Here is a 12,402-nt window from a genome sequence, read left to right on the forward strand (position 1 = left end):
ACGGGGGTTTCATGGACGGTTCAAGAGGATTAAGGGACAGTTCAGGGGGTCTCAGGAGTCGTTGAAGCGGCTTATAAGGGGTTTCAGGGGCGTTCCAATGCATAAATATTCAGGGGGTTTCAAAAACGATTTATAGGCGTTCCGAGAGGTTTTTGGGGCGTTGTATAGCATTTCAGGGACGCTTCGAGGGGTTCTCAGGTAGGGTATCGCGCCACTTGGGCGGTGGATTCTTTATTCGTCTGTTTTCCACTATAACTCAGTCAATTTTGAACCAATTGACTTGAAATGTTGTACACGGGTAGATACTATGCCTATCTCACCACATTCCAAAAGTTGTGGCATTTGGTTCAAATTTGACTGAGTTATAGTGGAAAACAGACGAATATAGAAGCCACCGCCCAAGTGGCGCGATTCCCTATGTTGCAGGGAGATTCTTGAGCCTTTTAAAGACGTTCCTAGGGGATTCAGGAGCATTCCAAATTGATTACGGGGATTTCAAGGGCAATGGGCATATGAAGGTTTCAAGGGCGATTCGAGACATTTCAGGGGCGTTGCAAGAGATTTCAAGGGTTTTTCTGGAAAGGTCTTAAGAGGTTAAGGGCGTTCAGGGGGTATTTCAAAGGGAGTACGGAGATTTCAGGAATGTTTCAATAGCATATTGTGACCCAGAGACCCCATAGAACTTCCCTAAAACCCCCTACCAGTTACCATTTACCAGTTCATACCATAAATACCATTGATTCCTCTTGGTACCCTATGAACCCCCCTTGAAATGCTCCTGAGATCTCCAGGTGCCCCCTGAAACCACCAGACATGATCCCTGAACCCCTTGAACCTCCTGGGATCTTCTAAAAAGCCCCAGGGTCCCTGGAACCCCCTTGAAGCGCTCCTGGAGCGCCCCTGAGGCCCCCTTAAACGCTGATGGGACCTTACCTTTTAAACCCCCTTGGACCCCCTTGAATCGTCCCTGAGATCTCCTGGTACCCCTTTTTTTCTTCTAAACCATGGGATAATCTGCTCAACAGACACCCGTAGAGAAGGTCCATGGTGTGGGGGGGCAAGGACCGTCTTCTACAAAAAAAAAAAAAAATAAGTGTAAACCAGGACTCTTTCCTCGACCTACTAAACAACATTCCCATTGTCGCCAAACCCTTCGTATTTCCAGAACCACCAAAAATGCATTGCTTCAGAGAGGGGCTAGTGCACATCACACCCTCGAAACCACGCCTGCTTCCAACTGCGCAGCAAGTATCAAGAACTGATACCGCGTTCACAGCGATTTGACCTTCCCGCAAGTAAGGCTCCATCAGTTCCACTCCAGAAACGCCCCCGGGACCTCCATGAAACCCTCTGGGTCCCACTGAAAATCCCCTGAGCCTGTTTGAAGCACCCTAAACACCCGCTGGATCACCCTGAAATCCTCTGGGATCTCCTGAAAACTACCTGGGACCCCTAGAAGCACCCCTGAGATCTTCTGGTACCCCCTGAAACGCCCCTGAGATCCTATGGAACCCCCCTGGAACTCTCTGAGATCATTTGAAGTGCCCCTGCGACCCTCTGGATCTCTAAGAAATATCCCTGGAAACACCTAAAACTCCTTGACACCTGATTATACACCCCTGATACTTCCTAGCATCCATTGAAGCCCACTTAAAACGCTCTTCAGACCTCGAGGTACCCCCTGAAACCTCCTCAAAAGCATTTGAGATTATCTTGAAACTTCCTGGAATCCTCCAGACATCCATAAGTACTATACTACATCGTAGTGAACGACTGAACACAAAACTGGTTGAAACAGTTAAAATATACTTAAATTATATGGTTTTGAAGCCTAAAATTACTTTAAACAGTCGTATTTTAGGTCACAATCATTGGACTTCGGACATTCCAAATATACCCCAGCCTGAAATTGCTTAAAACAGCTGCCATGTTGGATTTGGTCCGTCATTTTGAATATTATGGTAGCCATTTTTGGGCTCCAGACATCTTTCTCATACGAAATATATCCATATTTCAAGTCGCCATCATGCAGTTTAGGTCGCCATTTTGATTTTGGGGCCGACATCGTGGATTTTCTGGTCACCATTGATGAACTCTGCACAAAATTCGTTAACCATTGCAAAGTTATAAAAATCGGAGCAATTTCATGTGTCCCACGGTTTGGATTCTTGTTATAGTATTTGTCCAGTTTACTGGTACTGGTCTGAATCACTAAAATGACCATTACTCCGGAACGCTTCGAGCGACCCGGACCATTTCCAATAGCAAACAATGAGGTAAATTACAGACCCGATTCATGCAAAACCCGTTGAAATTGGGCAATGACAAGTATCTTAAAATTGAGTGACCTTTTTTGTGCACAGACATACATACATAACTTTGGGAGATGGCTTCTGAAAAAGATCCCAAACGGATCGAAACGTCGGGAAAGATTTAAACAACTAGTTTTCAATTTCCTCCAAGACTGCTAAGCCATCTCCCAAAGTTCTATATCAAAACAGTCGAAACCCGATAAGCATAAATACATACATAACCTGAAATCGACGTACTGAATTGATTGGTATACGTGACTTGACTCTCCGGGCCTTTTATCGAAAATTCGTTTTATGAATAAACATTTAGCCTTTCAGTCCATTTTGTTGTACGAGAAAGGCAAAAAAAAGGTTCTGCAGTGCTGATCGGCTCAGACTCTCCTTCAATAACAAACATAGATTATATATATTTCTGGAACGATGCCAGGAGAAGATTCCAGGGAATATCTTCGCAATAAATCTGAATGAAATCCTGAGGTACTCCCATAGCTTCTTTCAAAGTAGTTTTGAAAAATCGGACAAATTCTCAACATAATATTCGGAGAATCTTTTGTAGGAATCCTCGAAATTGTTTGTAGAAGTTTCTTCAAATTTCCAGGACAAATGTTTGAGAAATTTCTGGAAAAATGCTCTGCGAAATTTTCTAGGTAAGGATCTGAGGAACTCTTAAAATCTTTGAGTAAACCTTGTAAAAAGGTCTGATGATGTCCTCTTTGGGATTCCAAATTCCATGGAAGAATCTTACCATAAGAATTTCTAGAGGAGTCGACGATGAATTTCAGAATTCTTGGGGGAACTTTAGGAGGACAACTCTGAATAATATACCTAAAGAAATTTATGAAGGATCTTCGGAAAAAAATTTGGAAAATTCTTGTAGAAATTTTTAAGGCAATTTCTGGAGGGGATGAGTTTCTGAAAGAATTTCTGGGAGAACCATTTTCCGAAGTAAACATTTCATTTTTACCATTTCAGACGGCCCCTCCCCCGTCGTAGACGTTTGTTAATACACAATTTTAGGAATTTGTATGGACCTAGGCCCTCTCCTCACCGAGGAGTCTAATTAGTTTACCGACAGACGCTGAAGGAGATTTTTCAGGTAAATCAGCAAGAGAGTTTCTAAAGATTTTTTTTAATACTTCCCGGATGAGTTTATGGAGGAATCCTTGGAAGAAACTTTGTGGAGGTTTTTAAAGGATATTTTAGAGGAATCGACGGCACGGATCATTTCTAATAATGATCTAAAGAGAACCTAAGGATTCCTTAAAACAAAGGAACCATTTTTTGAGGAATTTTCGTAAAATCGGAGAAAATTGGGAAGGATTTTGGAATGATTTTGGAAGAATCCTCCAAGATAAGCTACGTAGATTTATTTTTGATCATCTCAGGCATCTCCTCCCCCCTCAAGGTATTTTTTTCTATATACACTTTTGACGTAGACGTTAGCCAGTCCCCCTCCCTCCTCGAAAGGTATACACAGCTTGCGGACGATCCTTAAAGGAGATTTGTTTCGGGAAATCCTCAAAGGAGTTTGTACAAGAAAGTTAGGAATATTTCCCGAAATAATTAATTGATGCTCTCAAGGGAACTTCTCGTAGGAACTTCTGGACAAAAACCTGACCCTATAACTGAAATGATTCATCCTTGAAGAAATTCCAGCAGAATTATTCAGAAGAATTCTAACAAAAATTCGTAATGAACTGTTAAAGGTGATTTCTTTTTGAAGCAATCCTCCGAAAATAAAGTCTGAGGAGCAAAGATTAAATCAATAGTTTCCTTGGAAAAACACATGGAGAGCTTTTTGAAGAATTTCAGGGAAATCAAGGAAGAAATTTTTAAAATAATCCTTGGAAAATTCTCGGAGATTTTCAGAGATACTCAAATATTCGATGAACTTCCAGGAAAATCCTTTGAAGAACCTGCAGTGGATTTTCTGTAGAAACTCTTCAAGAATCATTGCTAAGATTTTTCAAAGTTACTTCTGGATAAACTTCTGGAAAAAATTTTCGATACACTCCTGGAGAAATTATCAAAGGAACTCTTGAAACAGGTCGTTGTTTGAATTGTTAAAAACACCTTTTGGGGGATTTCCTTTAGCAAAACTTAGAAACATTTTGTGGAAATTTCTACTTCAGAGTTCTAGGGAGAGTTTTAAATTGACATTCTGACTGGAGGAATTCTCAAATGAATTTTCCTAAATATACAAATTGAGAAGTTCTTGGAAAAATTCACAAAAGATGTGCAAAAAAATGTAGAATAACATTTAGAAAAAATCTTGAAAATGTTCTCAAAGAAATGATTGAACAAAAAATCCACGATAAACCTTAGCAGACACTCTTGGAAAAATCTTTGAACGAATTTGCGGGAAATGCTGACGAAAATTTCTGAAACAATTCTGAAGACATCCTAGCTGGAGTTTTCGAAAAAAAACACTCCTTTAAATTAAAAAAAAAAGAAAACATCTACATATTATTTTTTTCGCTATGATTTTTTAAAAAACCTGATTGGAGGACACACACACGAATCGCTAAATGAAAACTCAAACAAATTCTCAAAATTACATGTGATAGAACTATGAACCTTCCCAAGGAACAGAAGTAGCTTAATAACAGTTTCTTAAGCTCAAGTTTGCTTAAGAGTAGTTTGTTCCACTCTTGTACAATCAAAATGTTTGTTGGGTTATTTTTAACAGTTCCTTCAAAGTATTTTTGAAATGTCTTTCGCCATGGAATTAACCGGAATTTTAATTTTCAAAATTGTTGCTGAAAAACTAAAATATGTGTTAAAGTCTTCGATAAGTTGCTAGTAGAATTCTTTCAAAGTTTCCACGACATTCTAAATGAAACCAATACTTCAACCTTAATTTACCGGAATCCTCATTGAAATCTTTCAGAAATCCTCTCTTGAATCGTATCATAATTCTATATTATAATTCCCGAGAAATTATGGAAATCACATTTGATAGAGGGACGTTTCAGAAGCTACTCCAAGATATTTGATTGAAATTGTACTACAAACTTTGAGTAATTCCACAAGTTTCATTAGTTCTACAGTTTTAGGAATTCCTAGAAAAACATTTTTTCAATTATACATCACAACAGCTTGCCAAACCTTCTCCAAGATTATTGTGAGCTGAACAAACATTCCGGTCTCAAGTGCAGTATCGATTCCCACATGAATTCTTTATCGAAGAAAACAAATCAAGCATCTCCAATCACAACAAAATAAAACAGACAATTTCCGACTTCAGATGCAAAGACGCTGCCGGTCTGCTCTGTAGCCAAACCCAAATAGATTCGTTAGCAGCCAGCTTCCCGTGAGGAAGACACGAAAAAACACTTACAAGCCGGCCCAGTGGTGCGGTGCGGTGAGTGGCTTCAAGCTTTTTTAAACAATAAAAAAAAATCGAGAAATCAAAAATCCAAATCAACCGAGCTCACCACCCGACCGACGACGACAAGCGCGAGAGGGAGAATCCCAATTCCAGCGCACTTCAGAACCCGATGATCCAACAGACGAGTAGAACTTGTTCGCTACGGGAAGACCTTGCCCATCATCCAGGTCACGCAAGTCAAGATCACGACACATATGAGGACGACGGTTGGAAAAGATTAAGCGAAGGAGGAAAATCATCAAAAACCGAATATGAATTCCGATTCAAAATCATTTTGTAATAGATGTAGGTACAGCGATCGGCGGCGCTCGTACAAGCGCAGAGAACGCATGGTAAACGAGTCGTTGTTGCGTAGCCGAAGCATGAGAGAACCGGCCGGTAAAAGAGTCTCGGATTCCTTCGTGTGCACATTCGGTCGAAACGAATCACGCTTTAATATTTATGCGCATTGTTGTTTCTTGCGATGATCGTCGTTTAAATCGAAGAAAAAAGTGCGGTTTGTTTTGCCTTCTGTCGGTTTTATGCGCGGATTTGTTGTTGTTTCATTTTGCCGAATCGAATCGAAATGAAAAATGTCGAAGGAGCGCGAGTTGATGACGATTCCGCGTTTCGACGCCGTTTGCGGCGAAGAGGAGGATAGCCGATCCGAAGAGCGGATCAAAAGCGAATCACTGACGAAGAAGAGATGCGGTGAAGAACAAAAACAAAAAAACCTAGCGAACATCTCTCGTTCGTATGACGAACGATGCGAGAGAGAGACGCTGATCAGATCACAAAAGATTTGTGGCGATGATTAAATTTTGTGTGCTCTTCAAGTCAAAAAGGGGTTTGAGAAGGCGGTAGAAGGCACGATGGGATTCCGTTCCCTACGGGATTTACGGAGATGGAAACCTGCTACTCCAGATTGGCTATCGAGCCGAAGGTATCTATTTTTGTGCTTTGTCTATTTTTGTGATTCCAGATTAGTTTGTGTAATTCGTAGGGCGTGAGATGAAAAAAAAACAAAGCTGTCATCTGGTGAAATATGAGACCGCGGAGGAATGTTGTACAAGAAGTCGTCGATTAATTAAGCCACCAGGAAATGAGACTTACCTTATTGTCAAGAAGTCGACAGGGATTTGTGATTTAAAGTCTGCTTTCTTTCACCAACGACCATAAATCTTCGGAGTATGATACTACGGCTTGTGAACTTCAATCACAGAATCACAGTAGCCCGAAGTCGATTGATGGACTGGATTCGAATCTAGTACTGCGATTACCAAAGACGAATCAACAGAGACGAAACAAACTCGGAAAACGTCGAGCAAAGGAATTCTCACACACGTCAATCACTTAGCAAGTTGTCAATGAACGCTCGAGCGCGTTCTTTCCGGGACTTTAAGCCTTGCGGCGAAACATCAAAGCATTAGCTTCTTCTACGTTAAACTCTTCTGACATTCCAATCTTCTCTCAGCACTTCACTCTTCATCAACAGCAGACAATCCACTTGAACCTTAATCCACTGCGACTCACTTCTAATCCATTTAATTCAATTGATTTACGCAAAAAAAAACCGAACTCAAACTATCAATTAGATGACATTACACTTCTCTTCGCTGATCTCACTTACACGAACATTCCCTGCTGATGTGAGCAAGCACAACAAAATGTGAGTAATTATCAGCAGTAATTACCAATCTACACTATTTTTCCCCGGCCTCGCCTTCAGTGATTTACACACATTCCATTTTCGTCACATGCACGTGACTTGGAAAACACCTGTCACACGCGCGAACGCGACGCGTCAAACTTCACACCACGATTATGTTAGTTTTTCCTACAAAACAAAAATCCGTGTTGAACTAACTGTTTGTGCAATTACCGACCGAAAAAAAATAACAAAACTATCCAATTTACAGCTTAATTCGAACAACACCCGCAAACGGCGCTATATAGAATACACGCTGTGGCATCCCCCTCGAACGACTCGAATGACTGTCAACGACAGACTGAATGGCCATCACCGCCACCGCCCGCTCGCTAGTACAGAGGACAGAATGTTTAGGGACCACGGACCACCGTCATCAGCCTCGCTTGTTGATGACGCAGCTGAGCGAGATAAACAAAACACATAATTCTCTCAACGTGCTCTGCTCCGTGGCACGAGAAATAAAGAGAGACGCGCGCCTTTTGTATACGCCGAAGAGAATCAAAACAGAGAGGACGTAGCCGGTGCAACAGTGACGTTTGATGGTTTTGGAATACGTTGATTTGGATCACGAGTGACAATAAGTAGTCAATTTGACATTTTCTATTTAAATTTGTTATCAACCCTAATCGGTCAATTCCCGTGATGTTTGAATTTGACAGTTCCACAGTTTGTAAGGAGATGACAGATGATCGCTGATCCAATTTTGACATTGACACCACTCTTAGTTAAAGGCACTCTAGTTTGTATGTGCATCTGTAGATGCACAGTTGTAAACATATACATACACGGATCTTTTTATATTGAAAGCCCTATAAATGTTTGCAAACTTAATAAAATCATCAAAAAAAAAACTTCCGGCTGATGCAAGGGGAATGACATTTCCTTTACTAACCAAAAAAATCCGCATTTAACCGTCATTAACTGCGTCTAATTGCTGCTCGGTTAGCGACGGTTAGAAACATATAAATGCGATTTTTTCGGTCAGAAAAAGAAGCACAGAGAAAGAAGTGTCAATACCCCTGGGTTGATGTAATTGTTACTAGAGTTCTGAGCTAAGAATAGAGAAATCCAATTAAAGGCTTTAAAATTCCTCAAGAAATTCCTCGAATTTTTAACTTTTAAACAGTTATTAAAATGTCTCTCATCATTTTTTTTCTTATTTTTCGTTTTTAAAACATCCTTTTAGTCTTCTTTTGATTCTTTTGAAGTATTGCATTACCTGTTTCAGATATAATTTCAACTGTTTATTTTGTTCAGCTTCAAGAAACATGCAACTCCACACTTCAGTTCACACGCAAAAATGCTAACAAAACCCATTCAACAGGTAGAATCTAGCATCTTGCTCAGCATCATCCTCTAAAGTAATGACCGACAAAAAAAAATAACACCGGTAAGGCCGAAGGAACGCCTAACCCAAACAGAATCGCAATTCCATTCGCGACTACGAAGTTGCAGAATGTGCGTGAAGGTTTACGTGAAAAGAAACGAGAGGGAAATATTTTTTGCTTTTTTTTCACGCACATTCTGACAGTTCCTTACGAGGTTTTTCATTAGAGCGACAAAGAGTTGGAATCTCTTTTACCTTCGTAGTCGCGAATGATGACGCAAAAGCGAGAACGCTCAACGCGATACTCACCAATCACATGTCGCTCTGAGAGAATAGTTGCCAGTGCGAGAGCAATCATAACAACTCACGCTTGTTCAAAACAAATTCTCTCCCATCTCGCTGATGCTTGTGGTGGGTGAGAATCGCCCAAGGGTTCGGCCAGAGTGGACGCGTCACGCGACGCGACGCGGCGCGGCGCGTCTCTGACGCGGTTTTCAACGCGGCTTGATAGCCACAGTGAACGCGCTTCAATGCGGCATCGCGTGCTTTGGTGCTTGCCTTGATACTCGCTGTCAATGAGCCATTTTACGAAGCAACAACAATGTTGATGATGATATTGGTTTTCACGGGTTATTGGACGCTACCTCCTGTCAAAATTCATTCATAAAATCGGCTCGTAAAATGGACTATGGGCCTTTTCATTTGACGTCTAAAATCAGCTGATTTTGGGGGCCTTTGACAGTTCTCCTATGAAAATGACAGTTCAGTGTTTGCGCCTTTGTTCGGCAGTTGTAAACAGTGGCATGGAGGTAGGTAACGATGTTCAAAAGTATGCGTGCATTTTTTGTAGATGTTGTTGTGAAACTGTGAGGAAAACATTTGCACTCTCACCCCGGACGTTAGTTTTATCATTATTTACCCGTTTTACCCAATTTGATTGGGAAATATTTGCATATGCAATCTGTGTAGCCATTGAATTGGCGTGCATTTTTGTGTGAGGAAAAATTCGCGCTAATGTTCGTGTGTTGAAATGTCACTTATCTCTATACACGGACCTGTCAACTGAAAAGGCTTATTTGATGCGAAGCAAAAGTGTGCGGGTTCAAAACAAAAACAAACCAATTGTTTCATCGTATTTGAACATTAAAGATGCCGAAATGGATTCAGATGATGAATATTTCATGTCTGAAGGCGTTCGACGATATTTTTTTGGTGAATTCAGAGAGTACGGTATTCATCCGATCAATCAAAAACGGAATATACCATTGTCCTCATCGCCCGGGTCACCGGACCTTGATACGGGAAGATTCCTCAAAATCTTTCCGTATTTGTCCCGCAGGTTCTTCCACTTTTTCTTCAAAAAATCTTCTGCAAAACGAATGACATTAATACTAATTTTGTGTTAATAAAATGAGATGCTCACCAGATACATTGAATTCTTCGGCAAGCTCCTTCCAACTATTGTCCACCAACACTCTGTTTCGGTATCCCCGAGAAGTTTGATCCCACAACTCTTTCCGTAAAAATACGAACCCGATTAGCTGCTCAATTTCAATTTTTTCCTCTGCCATTTCAATTACAACTTTGAGAATCACCGAGGTAAACAAACAAGAAACGCGCGAATTTCGCATCAAAAACAGTGCATGCACTGTTCTGGCGCGCGCCGCGCGGCAAAACGCATTCCGCTTCGCATCGTTCCGCGCGCACTCTGGCATGCTATGATTGTTTTCCCTGTATTCCAATGAACGGAGTTCTACCGCGTGTCGCCGCGCGACCTGTCAAATGCCGCATTGCGCCGCGCCGCGCCGCGTGACGCGTCCACTCTGGCTGGCACCCAACAGCTCTGGAATATTGTGCGTTGTTTTTTTTTTCGCTCTCGTCTTCTTCTTTTCATTAGTTCGAAAATATGTAAACATAAACAAATAACACAGTTGACCTTGCCCCGTTCGTTGTGTGATCTTTCCCGGTGGACCTGCCGGAATCGGCTTTCGGTGAATTTGCGTTTGCATCGTGTGACGCCATTGTTTGGCTTCTTCTCTTTCTTTTCTTCAGCGTCGGTCCATATAATTATTCTAGCATAAAAAAATTGGAAAATAATCTATACGGGTATGAACCGAGATAATGACAACGCAGTACCTTATAGCGATGAAATGGGACTTGCTTTTGGTGCGTGGTACAGCCGATTTACTGAAGGACCGTAGGTTCGACATCGTAGCGTTGCAGGAGATGTGTTGAACAGGATGAATGGTGCGAACGTTTAGAGGTAACCAAGGAGGTAACAATACTAACAACCAGGGAGTTGCAGCAAACACGTGAGCTGGGAACAGCTTTTATAGTGATGGGCGACTTTCAGAGGTGCATAATCGGTTGGTGGCCGATCGACGAAACAATGTGCAGGTTGAGGATTAAGGGCCGATTCTTCAACATCAGCATAATAAACGTGCACAAGATAATCATAGGAGACCTAAATGCTCAGGTAGGCCAGGAGGAGGAATTCAGACCGACGGTTGGAAAGTCCAACGCTCACCAGCTGACGAACGAAAATGGCCTACGCCTCATCGATTTCGCCGCCTCCAAGTACATGGCCATTCGTAGCACCTTTTTCCAGCACAGTTGGAGATCACCACAGCAAACGAAATCGCAAATCGACCACGTTCTGAATGATGGACGGCACTTCCTCGATATTATCGACGTCATGACCTATCGCGGCGTAAATATCGACTGTGATCACTACCTGGCGATGGTCAAACTGCGCCCAAATCTGTCCGTTATTAACAATGTACAGTACCGACGACCGCCCCGATACGATCTAGCTTGAACAAAGTCGACGAAACAATTGATTCGACGAGGAGTGCAAAGCGGTTTTGGAGAAGAAGGACGCAGCGCGGGCGGTAATTCTGCAGCATGAAACCCGACAGAATGTGGAGCGATACAGACAGAAGCAGGAGGAGGAACTGCTATGCCGTTCACATAAAACTCGAAAGTTCTAAAAGAAGCTCAACTTTTCCCGCAAAGGCTTTGTGCTGCAAGCCGGAATCTGCAGGGATAAGGACAGGAGCCTCCTGACGGACAAAAGTGAAATGATCGAAATGTGGAACCAGCACATCGAAAGGTGAAGGAGCACATCCCATAAGGTCAGGGATTCCTACAAGACGGTCTGCCGTGTAATAGGAATCCTTTTGATAAGACCGTATACTTTTTAACCTAGTTCATTTATTTGGGGCTTTATCGCGTATAACGCTTTGCGGAACCGAAGATCTTTTTTGTACTTAACAGTATACATTATATAGATAAGACCGTATAGACGGAAGCCGTCTGTATCTTAATTGTGCTAACACGTTTACTCAAGCGTTTACTTGTTCAAAAACGAAGTGAATCTTCAACTCACCGTCTGCTCATTACATGAGCGGAGTATGAGAGCGGACCATGCGGTTCGTTAAGGAATCATAGGCGGCTTGCAGTGATGGACGAAGAATGACGGATGAAATTTTGGTCAAGACCTTGTCCAAAACGTTGACATGTTCTGGAACAGAGGATGCCGAATTAGATACGTTTACTCCGTTAGGTCAACACCAGCCATTCTACGCAGTGATATCTTTGACGTTTTTGACAGAGGAACGAAGGAGCTGCTATAAGCGGTTCTTAATGTTGGCGAATGAATTCTAGAATACAGCACCTATTT

At 41.8% G+C, this 12,402-nt stretch overlaps 1 long non-coding RNA gene across 1 annotated transcript; it reads left to right on the forward strand.

The window, feature by feature from the left end:
• The first annotated feature begins 419 nt into the window (after positions 1-419).
• LOC134285700 (uncharacterized) lies at positions 420-7,444 on the forward strand. The gene is made up of 2 exons (XR_009996555.1): positions 420-6,625; positions 6,686-7,444. It is a non-coding gene; the product is annotated as an uncharacterized LOC134285700 (long non-coding RNA).
• Positions 7,445-12,402: the final 4,958 nt, after the last annotated feature.

Source organism: Aedes albopictus, chromosome 1 (genome assembly GCF_035046485.1).
Source record: "Aedes albopictus strain Foshan chromosome 1, AalbF5, whole genome shotgun sequence".
Taxonomy (NCBI): Eukaryota; Metazoa; Arthropoda; class Insecta; order Diptera; family Culicidae; genus Aedes; species Aedes albopictus.